We start from the raw sequence: 13,087 nt of genomic DNA on the forward strand, positions 1-13,087 counted from the left end.
AATCTCTATTTGGTGAAATTTGAACAACAGAAGTGAGGGGAAGCCCCTCAGGCAGTGCTATAGAAATACATTTTTGGTCAAGAGAGCTCTACTCAGGCAAATGCAGCCTATTTAGGAGTCTGTCCCTGAAATTAACACCCTTAGTAACTGCTTTCAACAGACTCTTCCCTTTCTTCAATTCTGAACCCACAGATTCTCTAAAATACCCATGTTTATTAACAACTGTTTCTATGGCAGCAGAGCCCCTGGTGGAGGGCACAGGGCTGGAGGCTATTTATAAGTTAAGGACTGACAGTACATGCCAATAGCAGCCATTATTGATGAAATCCTTGAGAAATTTTTGAAATAGATAAATATTAAGAAAAAAAAACAAGAAATATTCAAAACATTCATGATGCCTGTTGTTTACCAAGAAACCTTTTGTAATTTGGTTTCCCATCTATATGTACCACCTGAAAGAAAATACACTGATGATACTGTTACCACTGGTTTTTATAAGTTTCATCTCATTATATTTAAATTAATTTGCATTCTGGCTCTATATCTTAAGCTGATGAGGTCGTCAGACTAATTTAATCCTCTCTGGGACACTTACTGTTCAGACCAGCTTTCTTAAGACCACAATACTGAGAGTTAGACCCTGGTAAACTCACTAAGGTTATACCATCCAATCCGGTCTTCTGAGTAAGAGTAGCACTGAGTGCATTGGCAGAAACAATAAATCAATTTTCATTCCATGTAGCAGCTCACAAAAGCCACTTTCTTTGATGTAAATTGTGCCACCTATAAATATACTTGTCACAATGTTCAAAGCAAAATAGTTTTCAAGTAACTTTCAAACTGTGCTTCTCTGATAGCCCAGTTGGTAAAGAATCTGCCTGCAATGCAGGAGACCCCCGTACAATTCCTGGGTCGGGAAGATCCCCTGGATAAGGGATAGGCTACCCACTCTAGTATTCTTGGGCATTCCTGTGGCTCAGCTGGTAAAGAATTTGCCCGTAATGCAGGAGACCTGAGTTCTATCACTGGGTTGGTAAGAAGGGAAAGGCTACCCACTCCAGTATTCTGGCCTAGAGAAATCCATGGACTGTATAGTCCATGGAGACACAAAGAGTTGGACATGACTAAGCGACTTTCACTTTCAACTAAAAAATTTTATATAGACTTTTGGATCGCAGCCATTCTGACTGGCGTGAAATGGTACCTCATTGTGGTTTTGATTTGCATTTCTCTGATAGTGAGTGATGTTGAGCATCTTTTCATGTGTTTGTTAGCCATCTGTATGTCTTCTTTGGAGAAATGTCTATTTAGTTCTTTGGCCCATTTTTTGATTGGGTCGTTTATTTTTCTGGAATTGAGCTGCAGGAGTTGCTTGTGTATTTTTGAGATTAGTTGTTTGTCAGTTGCTTCATTTGCTATTATTTTCTCCCATTCTGAAGGCTGTCTTTTCACCTTGCTTATAGTTTCTTTTGTCGTGCAGAAGGTTTTAATTTTAATTAGATCCCATTTGTTTATTTTTGCTTTCATTTCCACTATTCTGGAAGGTGGGTCATAGAGGATCCTGCTGTGATTTGTCAGAGAGTGTTTTGCCTATGTTCTCCTCTAAGAGTTTTGTAGTTTCTGGTCTTATGTTTAGATCTTTAATCCATTTTGAGTTTATTTTTGTGTATGGTGTTAGAAAGCAATAAATGCTGGAGAGGATGTGGAGAAAAGGAACCCTCTTACACTGCTGGTGGGAATGCAAACTAGTACAGCCACTATGGAGAACAGTGTGGAGATTCCTTAAAAAACTGGAAATAGAACTGCCATACGACCCACCAATCCCACTGCTGGGCATACACACCGAGGAAACCAGAATTGAAAGAGACACGTGTACCCCAATGTTCATCGCAGCACTGTCTATAATAGCCAGGACATGGAAGCAACCTAGATGTCCATCAGCAGATGAATGGATAAGAAAGCTGTGATACATATACACAATGGAGTATTACTCAGCCATTAAAAAGAATACATTTGAATCAGTTCTAATGAGGTGGATGAAACTGGAGCCGATTATACAGAGTGAAGTAAGCCAGAAAGAAAAACACCAATACAGTATACTAATGCATATATATGGAATTTAGAAAGATGGTAACGATAACCCTGTATGCGAGACAGCAAAAGAGACACATATGTATAGAACAGTCTTTTGGACTCTGTTGTGGGGGGGACGATTTGGGAGAATGGCATTGAAACATGTATAATATTATATAAGAAATGAATTGCCAGTCCAGGTTCGATGCAGGATACAGGATGCTTGGGGCTGGTAAACTGGGATGACCTAGAGGGATGGTATGGGGAGGGAGGTGGGAGGGGGGTTCAGGATTGGGAACACGTGTACACCTGTGGCGGATTCATGTTGATGTATGGCAAAACCAATACAATATTGTAAAGTAATTAGCCTCCAATTAAAATAAAATTTTAAAAAATTTATATAAAAAGGTATGTGGTACAGGGGTTATGAGCATGGGTCCACAGCCAGAAGGCCAGAGTGCAAATCCTAGTTCTCTTAATTAGACCATTCTACCACATTAGAACATTCTACCACAGAATTGAGCAAAAATTTTTGTGCCAAGTTTCCTCATCCATAAGTGAGGTTTGAGGTAGTGGGGACAAAATAATAGTGCCTACTTCAAAGAGCTGTCTGAATATAAAATTAATTTATACATATAAAGTGCTTGAAATATAAGAAGCACTCAACAAGTGTTAGCTGGAAAATCTAACCGTACATGGTTGCATTTTATGCACAGGTCAAATGACTTGATAATTAAGATTCACTTTATATGCACAATATGAAATAATGCAAAATTCCCTCCAATTAATAATTCATTAAGAATCACAGTTTCAAAACTGGCTGGTGAGTGATTTACAAACTCTTTTAAGCTACCGCCACAAGGCAATGGCAAACTTTCCATTCTTTGCTGCCAGGAATAGTCTTGAATTATGCATGTCTCCTACAGAAGGCTACAGCCCTATACAGGGATGTGAAGCAGATAAACATCACAGCACTTCCAACCCCCTGACCTCTCCATATTGATCTCTTCCTAGAGGTTTTCTATGTCGATGTCACTAGAGCCTAGAAACTCTACAGTCAATATCCAAACAGAATTAAGTCTTTGAACACCATCCCAGAAAACTTTTCCTGAAATAAGATGTCAGTCATCCTGGTTATTTTTCATATGCATGTGGCATTCTCAGACCTGGAGTAATTACTATCCCCTCCCATTTTCCTTAGTATAAGTAACTGGTCATCTTTAATACATCCCTGCTCATAAAGAATTATTATCCTAATGGCCCTGATTTTCCTTTAACCTGTCTACTTTACTACTCAAGTACTTCTTTTATTTGTTTCATTTATTCACCTCCTACACCACAATTCTTTTTTCCCTTTTGCTTCTGACTGCCAGGCACATCTCTCAAACTCCCCCAGCCATGCTCATTTTACACCCAATTCTTCCACTTCTGTCATTCTTTATCATCTTGCCCTATCCGCCAACTACTAGCGGATCTGTTTATTTGAGGAAAAACTCTTATATCCAAAACTATTTTTCACTTCTCTGCAATTTACTCTTTAAAAAAAAAATCCGGTTCCCCCTAAGGTCACAAGGTACCTTATAAGTTTCCAATATAACTCATTTAGTCCTTACCTTCTGCTCTTTCTCTGAATCAATAGGAAGAAATGTGGAACAAATGCCAACTTCAGATTATTACACTGTGGTCCACTCTCCTTTGAAATCTTCACCTTGTCTCACATTTCACAGAGCTGTCCTCAACAATCTTATCTGAACAAACTGTTCTTTAAATTTATCCTCCCATCCTTCTCTCCAGACTTGATAGAGGTCATTCATTAAGAGTCACAATTCAATTTCTACTAATATTAACACATGTATTTGAAGAGTATTATATGAACCAGAAAACTTAAACATGTTATTGACGATCACACGGTCAACAATGGAACAAGCTGAATAAAACACATGACTCTACCTGTGCTCATAAAATAACTCTATGTTTCCACAATACTCCTAAAGTCAAGTTCTACTAGTTTATATACTCTGTCATTAGAAATATATCATGTCAGCTACTGCCTTAGACACATGTCACCATATGTTTGTCAAAATAAAACCATAACAACATAAAATTAAAAGGCCTTATGATGGATTTATAACTGTTCTTGGCAGATGATCAGACTACTTAGAAGACCTTCCAGAAAAAGGATTCTACGACTTCCCAAGGTCAATCATGCTAATCTTAAACATCCTTAATTTCAAAAGCTTTAACTTTTCTTATCTATATTTCTCCTGCTGTTTTTCCTCTATGGAGATGGGAAAAAGACAGGCACCATTCTCAGCTTCTCATCTACTTGAAAAGCAATATCATCCCTTAGCCTTCACTCTTCTAAACTCCACAACTTGAACTGTTTTCCAGATTCTTGCTCTCCAAGACCTTAACCTTCTTTAACTATATTCATATTATTTTTAAATTACTAAGACTAGAGTTGGACTTAACCAGCATACAAGTTTGCTGTTTTTAATGTTTTATGAATAGTTAACACAGACAAGAACATGGTTCTATACATACAGGCTTTTCCAACATTAGAATTGAGCTCTAAGCTTCTGTAAATTAAAAGTTAAAGAATCCTCCATATTATGGAATCTATTTCTATTGTCTCTTAGTTGAACTAAACCAATAATCTATGGCTCTAGTTGACAAATTATGGCTCCACATATTGGCCCCAAAACATTACAAAGAATGAATTAACAATCACTTACCTGATTTGTCCTTGGGAGAAAGGTTTTCTCCTAGATTGCAGAGCAGAGAGGAAACCAGCTTTATAGTTCACTTTATAGTTCACCTCTATTTCTTCTGCTTTGATAGAAATTGTAGCTACCATAAATAAGAACAAAATATTTTATATAGCAATTTTAGTAACACATGGAGAGAAGGAAAATAGCATCTGTTTACACATTTCATAAGCTTTTTCATTTCTTTAGGTATACCTTCAGAGAACTTCATAATAAGTGACAGAAACTTTGCTGCTGCTGCTGCTAAGTCACTTCAGTTGTATCCGACTCTGTGCGACCCCATAGACGGCAGCCCACCAGGCTCCTCCATCCCCGGGATTCTCTAGGCAAGAACACTGGAGTGGGTTGCCATTTCCTTCTCCAGACAGAAACTTTAATATGCTTAATTTCTCCTTCTTCCCCTTTTTTAAGTCCCAGGAAAACTATTTATTGTTAATACTTCTAAATACAAGGCTAGAAGTTGGATTAAGAAGGACACGGAATTTTATTAAAATATTATTGGGTGGGAGAAAGAAAACCCTTTCAGAGACTTTAGAAGATGGCAAGGCTTCCCCGGTGGCTCAGATGGTAAAGAATCTGCCCACATTGTGAGAGACCTGGGTTCAATCCCTGGGTCAGGAAAATCCCCTGGAGAACGAAATGGCAATCCACTCCAGTATTCTTGCTTGGGGAATTCCATGGACAGAGGAGCCTGGTAGGGTAAAGTCCATAGAGTCACAAAGAGTCGGACATCACTGAGCAACCAACACTTTCATTTTCTTTCAAGGAATTTTATTTCCTTCTCTATAAAAATTACTTTTTACGTTATGTCTCCACCTAGAAAAAATTTTACATGCAATATTATGGACAGAGGGTTAATGATGATGATCATTTCAATAAAGTGGTAACCTTCATGAGAAAGGAGGGGGGAAAAGTGGTATACAATATGATCTATCTTCCACTTTACAAGTTCCTTTTTCCAAAGAGCTTTATTTTATATGGCACTAAGAAGATCAAGGCTCAGAACACCTTAAGTATATAGAAGTGGCATATATAATATAAATTTTTATATCAAGCCCATTATCAGAATGCATAATTCCTCAGAACTTTTATGGTATTTCTAGACCCACATGCTGCTGCTGCTGCTGCTAAGTCACTTCAGTCATGTCTGACTCTGTGTGACCCCATAGACAGCAGCCCACCAGGCTCCCCCGTCCCTGGGATTCTCCAGGCAAGAACACTGGAGTGGGTTGCCATTTCCTTCTCCAATGCATGAAAGTGAAAAGTCAAAGTGAAGTTGCTCAGTCATGTCCAACCCTCAGCGACCCCATGGACTGCAGCCTTCCAGGCTCCTCCATCCATGGGGATTTTCCAGGCAAAGTACTGGAGCGGGGTGCCATTGCCTTCTCCGCTAGACCCACATACTGAAAACTAAAACAATGATAAGGGAAACTAAAGATGGTTCAAAGAAACAGAAAGATATTCTGTGCTCTTTGAAGAATTAATAATGTTAAAATGGCCATACTACCCAAAGCAATCTACAAATTTAATGCCTATCAAAATATCCATGAAATTTTTCACAGAATCAGAACGAATACTGCTGAAATTTACAAGGAACCACAAAGATTCAGAACTGCCAAAGCAATCCTGAGAAAAAAAGAACAAAAACTGTAAGTATATCCCTCCCAGATTTCAAACTATACTGCAAGGCTACAGCAATCAAAACAGCATAGTATTGGCACAAAAAAAGAGACACAGAGATCAATGGAACAGAATAGAGGGTCCAGAAATAAACCCACTAACCTACATTGAACTAATCTACAACAAAAAAGGCAAGAATATACAATGGAGAAAAGACAGCCTCTTCAACAAGTGGTGCTGGGAAAGCTTACACCTACATTAAAACAACGAAATGAGAACACTCTCTCTCACACCATATACAAAAATAAACTCAAAATGCTTTACAGACCTAAATGTAAGACATGACACCATAAAACTCCTAGAAGGAAACATAAGTGAAACATTCTTTAACATAAACTATAGCAATATATTCTTAATGTCCCAAGACAAAAGAAATAAAAGCAAAAATAAACAAACGCTGCTACTGCTGCTGCTAAGTTGTTTCAGTCGTGTCCAACTCTGTGCAACCCCATAGATGGCAGCCCACCAGGCTCCCCCATCCCTGGGATCCTCCAGGCAAGAATACTGGAGTGGGCTGCCATTTCCTTCTCCAATGCATGAAAGTGAAAAGTGAAAGCAAAGTCGCTCAGTCTTGTCCGACTCCTAGTGACCACATGGACTGCAGCCTACCAGGCTCCTCCATCCATGGGATTTTCCAGGCAAGAGTACTGGAGTGGGTTGCCATTGCCTTCTCCGAATAAACAAATAGGACCTAATCAAACTTAAAAACTTTCGCACAGCAAATGAAATCATCTACAACATGAAAAGAGACCCTATAAACTTAAGGAAACTATTCACAACATGAAAAGATACCCTATGGAAGGGGAGAAAATATTTGCAAATTGTGCATCTGACAAGGTGTTAATATTCAAAATATACAAACAGCTCATACAATTCAATACCAAAAAAAAAACAAAACAAAACAAACAATCCAAATGAAAAATGAGCAAAAGACCTAAGCAGACATTTTTCCAAAGAAGACATACAGATGGCCAACAGGCACATGAAAAGATGCTACACAATGCTGCTGCTGCTGCTAAGTAGCTTCAGTCTGTCCAACTCTGTGCGACCCCATAGATGACAGCCCACCAGGCTCCCCTATCCCTGGGCTTCTCCAGGCAAGAATGCTGGAGTGGGTTGCCATTTCCTTCTCCAATGCATGAAAGTGAAAAGTGAAAGCAAAGTCGCTCAGTCATATCCTACTCCTAGCGACCCCATGGACTGCAGCCCACCAGGCTCCTCTGTCCATGGGATTTTCCAGGCAAGAGTACTGGAGTGGGTTGCCATTGCCTTCTCCAGCTCAACAATGCTGCTGCTGCTGCTGCTAAGTCGCTTCAGTCGTGTCCAATTCTGTGCGACCCCATAGACGGCAGCCCACCAGGCTCTGCAGTCCCTGGGATTCTCCAGGCAAGAACACTGGAGTGGCTTGCCATTGCCTTCTCCGTCAACAATGCTAGAGAAATACAAATCAAAGCCACAATAAGGTGTCACCTCACAATGGTGGAATGGGTATCATCAAAAAGTCTACAAATAATAAATGCTAGAGAGGGTGTGGAGAAATGGAAACACTCATACAATACTGGTGGGAATGTAAATTGGCGCAATCACTATGGAAAACAGTATGGAGGTTCCTTGAAAAAAAACCCCTGAAAACAGATCAACCCTATGATTTGGCAATTCCCTCCTTGGTATGAAAAAAGTGAAAGTGAAAGTCCCTCAGTCACGTCCAACTCTTTGTGACCCCATGGACTGCAGCCTGCCAGGCTCCTCTGTCCATGGGATTCTCCAGGCAAGAATACTTGAGTGGATTGTTATGCCCTCCTTCAGAGGACCTTTCCGACCCAGGGATCAAACCTGCTTCTCTTACGTCTCTCCTGGATTGGCAGGTGGATTCTTTACCACTAGGGCCACCTGGGAGGCCAGTAACAAAAAACAAAAACTCTAATTTGAAAAGATACATGCACCTCAATGTTCATAGAAGCACTATTTATCATAGCCAAGACATGGAAGCAATCTAAATGTCTATCAATAGATGAATCGACAAATAAGTTGTGGAATATACATGTGTGCCATGTATCAGTTCAGTTCAGTTGCTCAGTCGTGTCTGACTCTTTGAGACCCCATGAATTGCAGCACGCCAGGCCTCCCTGTCCATCACCAACTCCTGGAGTTCACTCAAACTTACGTTCATCGAGTCGGTAATGCCATCCAGCCATCTCATCCTCTGTCGTCCCCTTCTCCTCCTGCCCTCAATCCCTCCCAGCATCAGAGTCTTTTTCCAATGAGTCAACTCTTCGCATGAGCTGGCCAAAGTACTGGAGTTTCAGCCTTAGCATCATTCCTTCCAAAGAAATCCCAGGGCTGATCTCCGTCAGAATGGACTGGTTGGATCTCCTTGCAGTCCAAGGGACTCTCAAGAGTCTTCTCCAACACCACAGTTCAAAAGCATCAATTCTTCGGCGCTCAGCTTTCTTCACAGTCCAGCTCTCACATCCATAAATGACCACTGGAAAAAACATAGCCTTGACTAGACGGACCTTTTTTGGCAAAGTAATGTCTCTGCTTTTGAATATGCTGAGACATCACTTTGTCAACAAAGGTCCATACTTTGTTTTTTCCAGTAGTCGCATACAGATGTGAGAACTGGACCATAAAGAAGGCTGAAGGCTGAAGAATTAACGTCTTCTAACTGTGGTGCTATAAGGCATTAATTCTTCAGCACTCCGCCTTCACTATGGACCAATTCTCACATCTGTATGTGACTACTGGAAAAAACATAGTATGGACCTTTGTCAGCAAAGTGATGTCTCTGCTTTTTAATACGTTATCTAGGTTTGTCATAGCTTTTCTTCCAAGGAGCAAGTGTCTTTTAATTTCATGGCTATAGTCACCATCTGCTGTGATTCTGGAGCCCAAGAAAATAAAATCTGTCACTCTTTTCATTGTTTCCCCATCTATTTGCCATGAAGTGATGGGACCAGATGCCATGATCTTAAGTGTTTTGAATGTTGACTTTTAAGCCAGCTTTTTCACTCTCCTCTTTCACCTTCATCAAGAGGCACTTTAGTTTCTCTTCACTTTCTGCCATTAGAGCAGTATCATCTGAGTTTGTTGATATTTCTTCCTGCAGTCTTGATTGCAGCTTGTGATTCATTCAACCCGGAATTTCAAATGATATACTCTGCATATAAGTTAAACAAGCAGGGTGACAATATACAGCCTTGATGTACTCCTTTCTCGATTTTGAATCAGTCTGTTGTTCCATGTCTGGTTCTGACTGTTGCTTCTTGACCCTCATACATGTTTCTCAGGAGACAGGTTAAGGTGGTCTGGTACTCCTATCTCTTCAAGAATTTTCCAGTTTGTTGTGATCCACACAGTCAAAAGCTTTAGCACAGTTAACGGGGTAGACGTTTTTATGGAATTCCCTTGCTTTCTTCATGGTCCAATGAATACGGGCAATTTGATCTCTGGTTCTTCTGCCTTTTTTAAACCCAGTTTGTACATCTGAAAGTTCTCAGTTCATATACTGCTGAAGCCTAGCTTAAAAGATTTTGAGCACTACCTTGCTAGCATGTGAAATGAGCACAATTGTCCAGTAGTTTGGGACTTCCCTGGTGGCTCAGACAGTAAAAAAATCTGCCTGCAATGTGGGAGACCTGGGTTTGATCCCTAGGGTGGGATGATCCCCTGGAGAAGGAAATGGATACCCACTTCAGTATTCTTTCCCGGAGAATACTATGGACAGAAGAGTCTGGAGGGCTAGAGTCCATACAGTCACAAAGAGTCGGACATGACTGAGTGACTAACACTTTCACTTGAACTTTTTTTAGGATTGGAATGAAAATCAACATTTTCCAGTCCTGTGGCCACTGCTGAGTTTTCCAAATTTGCTGGCATATTCAGTACAACTCTTTAATAGCATCATCTTTTAGGATCAGAAATAGCTCAGCTAGAATTCCATCACCTCCATTAGCTTTGTTCATAGTAATGCTTCCTAAGGTCCACTTGACTTCATGCTCCAGAATGTCCAGCTCTAGGTGAATGACCATGCCAACGTGGTTATCCAAATCATTAAGACCTTTTCTATACAGATCTTCTGTGTATTATTGCCACCTCTTCTTAATCTCTTCTGCTCCTGTTAGGTCTTTATAGTTTCTATCCTTTATCATGCCCATCCTTGCATGAAATGGTCCATGATACCTCCAGTTTTCTTGAAGAGATCTTAACCTTTCCCATTCTATTCCATTTTCCTCTATTTGAATTGCTCATTTAAGAAGGCCTTCTTTCTCTTCTTGCTATTCTCAGGAAGTCTGCATTGGGTATGTAGTTGTTGTGTTAGTCACTTAGTTGTGTCCAATTCTATGCAACCCCATGGACTGTAGCTCACCAGGCTCCTCTGTCCATGGAATTCTCCAGGCAAGAATACTGGAGTGGGTTGCCATTCCCTTCTCCAGGGGAATCTTCCTGACCCAGGGATTGAACCTGGGTCTCCTGCATTGCAGGTTGATTATTTACTGTCTGAGCTACCAGGGAAGCCTTCAGTTGGGTATATCTTTCCCTTGCTCCCTTGCCTTTTGTTTCTCTTCCCCTTCATGGATCACAGCCTTGTCATGGTGAAGGGCCTTGCATAATTCAGTGACACTATGAGCCATGCCACGCAGGGCCGCCCAAGATGAATAGGTCATACTGAAGAGTTCTGACAAAACACAGTCTACTAGAGGAGGAAATGGCAAACCACTCCAGTATTCTTGCATGGAGAGCCCCATAAACATTTCCCTGGTGGTCTGGTAGTTAAGAATCCGCCAGTCAATGCAGGGAACAGGGATTTGATCCCAGATCCAGAAGATGCCACAAGGCAACTAAGCCTGTGTCCCACAACTACCAAGCCGGCGTGCAGCGACTACTGAAGCTTGTGGGCGCTACAGCCCATGCTCCACAACAAGAGAAGCCACCGAGATGAGGAGCCAAAGCATCCCAGCTATAGAGTACGCTGAAACTAGAGAAAGCCCGTGTGCAGCAACAAAGACCTAGCACCGTCAAAAATAAAATAAATTATATATGTATATATAAAGTAACTATGGAACTTGTTTAGAAACTACGTTCATAAGAAATTTTTCAAGGAAGAATATTTTATCACTGACATTGTTTAGAATTTCTGGTACATAAAAACTGCTGGTCATGAAAATCAGACAGGATTTTAGTGAGTATATTATAAATTCCCTGCAGACAATGAGAACATTTTTGCCTACACCCCAAGTGATGTTCTCACTGCCCCATTCTTGGCATGCCACCACTCAAGGTAAAATCTGCCCCTTCTGTCCTTGAAAATGGGCTTGCTACATTAAGTGTATTTAACCTATTTATGAGAAAGTAGTTTTTAAAAGAATATTGAGGACCTATTCAGTGCACAGTACTGCGCTTTGCTTTATCTACACAGAATATATGCACATGAATTTTGCTAATTACAAGTCGATCACATTTATTCATTAAAGCACTCAGCAGGATTTTGAAAGCTATTCTGTTAGCAGGTATTATGTATACTTAAATTTTTAAATAATTATCACACAAATTCACATATATTCCATTTTTCAAGCTTTTCATTGACTCAGATTGGCTTTCTCCCTGTGTGTTCCCAATAAGTGAGGCTGCATCCCAAATCAACATGCAGCAGAGGTTTTAAAATATTAACATTTACATAAACATTAACAACTTAAAATCTCTTGATATTATTTAAATTTCACAAATCACATGGCATCAGAATTCACACGTTCTACTTTTTCAAGCAACTACCTCAAGAGAACAAATTTTAACTCTAATAGCAATCTTTTTCAGACATTCATAGGATCAACGTAATCTCCAGTCTGCCTTCTCCTAATCTTGCAGCTGCATACATGCACAATTTTTCTGATTATGTGATTCTGGTACTCTTGAAAAGACAGTCTTTTTAAATAAAAGAAAATCTGACTTACCTCAAAAGATATTTTGGTATGGAAGAGCATGGTAATTACAGCCACATTAGAAGCAGATATATCTGGCAAGAAAGTGACACACAAGCCTTAAAACTACAGTTAATTTCTTCTATTTCTGCTGTATAGGTCCTATTTTCCTTTTGCTGTGGGGTTCCATCACCCACAAAATCCCTTCTCTAGTCACCTACATTCTGCTGAAGCGGGCACCTGTCCTATTTATAGCTCCAGTGTTCCTCAACCTCTCCTGTTGATAAGCATCACCTGGGGCAGTTAAAAATAAAAATAACAGGCCATACTTGTGTCGATTCAATTTTAATGGATTTGAGGGGAGCCTCCAGAATCTGATTTTAATCAAGCATCCTCAAGAGATCCCTATAGACACATTTAAGAATAAGCTAAAGAGGCCTGCCAGAGTTCTTCACGGTTCCTCCAAATTGATCACCCTCAGGGGCTAATCCTCCTTCAGGCATTAGGACTTAGAAATTTGAAAATAGAGCAGGAAAAGTTTGGAGAAAGCAGAATAGCATCTTGTCTACACAGCTGACTTGGGTTTTCAACATCCCTAAAGACTTGGGGGTGGGGTTTAGTTTGGGTAGGTGATATGAAGTACATACC

At 40.1% G+C, this 13,087-nt stretch overlaps 1 protein-coding gene across 4 annotated transcripts in view; it reads right to left on the reverse strand.

Annotated features, from left to right (window-relative positions):
- NRG4 (neuregulin 4) overlaps positions 1–13,087 on the reverse strand; it is a 116,474-nt gene extending 103,387 nt beyond the window's left edge. The window contains exons 1-2 of one of the 4 annotated variants that reach the window (XR_008705362.1): positions 12,473–13,051; positions 4,809–4,923 (exon numbers count right to left, since the gene is read on the reverse strand). The gene's annotated coding sequence lies outside the window, so the exon portion shown is untranslated. Of the gene's footprint in view, positions 1–4,808; positions 4,924–12,472 lie in introns of all 4 variants that reach the window. The other 3 variants (XM_055555974.1, XM_055555972.1, XM_055555971.1) reach the window with 3 other exon arrangements.

This window comes from Bubalus kerabau, chromosome 19 (genome assembly GCF_029407905.1).
Source record: "Bubalus kerabau isolate K-KA32 ecotype Philippines breed swamp buffalo chromosome 19, PCC_UOA_SB_1v2, whole genome shotgun sequence".
Classification (NCBI taxonomy): domain Eukaryota; kingdom Metazoa; phylum Chordata; class Mammalia; order Artiodactyla; family Bovidae; genus Bubalus; species Bubalus kerabau.